Raw genomic sequence first — 1,526 nt, 5'->3', positions numbered from 1 at the left:
GAATAAAAAGATGAAAATATTCGTGGGCAGGGAGGGAATGTGGTTCAAGACTCTGGATTTAAAAATAAGTTCCCCAGGGCTAGAGAGACATGGCTCAACGGTTAAGAGTACCGACTGTTCTTCCAGAGGTCCTGAATTCAATTTCCAGCAACCACATGGTGGCTCACAACCATCTGTAATGGGGTCTGATGCCCTCCTCTGGTTTGTCTGACATAAAATAAATAAGTAAATCTTTAAAAAGAATAAGTTCCCCCAGGAAGCTATCATGGAATTTCCAGTATACTTTGTCTCCCAAAATGGAACCAAAAGTCTTAAACCAAAATTTTGGAAACTAGTTATGAGATGCTATTAATGATCAAAAAGTGAAAAGGAAAAGAAACGTGACTTCTACTTACCTAAAGTGTCACAACAGTTGGTGAATCAGTAAAAACTATTGAAGTGTTCTGAAGCATAGGTAAGGTGGTAGGAAAAAAGGACTGAAGAGTTATCTGCATACATTAGAACAGGTTGGGGCAAAAGAAATGGCTCAACAGTTAAGAGCACTTGCTGCTAACATGGGTTCAGTTTCCAGTACCTATATGGAGGCTCACAACATGCAACTCAAGTTCAAGGTGATGTGACACCTTCTTCTGAACTCAGTGGGCACAAGGCATACATATGGTGTATGCAGGCAAAACACTCATACACATAGGATAAAAATAAAGTTTTTTTAAAATTAGAAGATTACAGTGCTGGGAACATTTTCTAAATAGTAAAATGACTTCAGGATAGATCTCTCTGATATTAAATGTAGCAGAAGTTTTTAAATATTTATAAATAGAAATAACAGAAAATTACAAGGCAGAGAATGCAGTCACAAAAAAAAGATCTCAACATAATGTTATAGGTTCAATGTTATAGGCTAGAAATCTGTTAACTTTGCTAACTAGCAAAATATCTCTTTTGCTTATGTTTATAAATTACTTATTTATCATATAACCACAGCATATTGAATCCCTTTTCCTTGTGCATTTAAGATGCCTTTAAGCCTTTAAGCCTTTAAGCGATTTGTATTTCTCTGCCAATCTTGGGTTGAATATCTTGTTCCAGTTGATTTTGAGAAAGATGACTACAAACTGTCAGTGCAAGACCTTGTATGTGGTATCTAACATTGTTAAGTTTTCACTAACTGCTCTCTGATATTTTATGTACTATACGAACGTAATCTACTCTATGGCAGTCTGGACTTCATTAGAAACAATGATTCTTGCATATCTTTATGCCTAACCAACTGAACATTGACATCTTCATAATAACCTGAAAATCTTGAGCACTTCAATCACCTATGCTATAGGTGATGAGATGGTAAACTCTGATCTCCAATGGCTGCCAGTTCAGAAGTTTTTAGGCTGAAACTGGTGGTTTAAAATTCATGAAATAATAATCTACTTTACACCTACAGTTTTCATAAAAACAGTACAGAAACCATTGGAATATCATCTTCCATGTAGGCTGTTACCTCTTCGAGACTTCAAATCTTGCGGGGG

General features: G+C 36.0%; 1 protein-coding gene across 5 annotated transcripts in view; it reads right to left on the bottom strand.

The window, feature by feature from the left end:
* Positions 1-1,526, bottom strand: part of LOC116074151 (zinc finger protein 81-like) — a 118,758-nt gene that overhangs the window by 88,876 nt on the left and 28,356 nt on the right. The window lies entirely within an intron of this gene.

This window comes from Mastomys coucha, chromosome X, assembly GCF_008632895.1.
Source record: "Mastomys coucha isolate ucsf_1 chromosome X, UCSF_Mcou_1, whole genome shotgun sequence".
NCBI lineage: Eukaryota > Metazoa > Chordata > Mammalia > Rodentia > Muridae > Mastomys > Mastomys coucha.
Note: the sequence above shows the minus strand (reverse complement) of the source record. Positions and strands in the feature narration are given on the sequence as shown.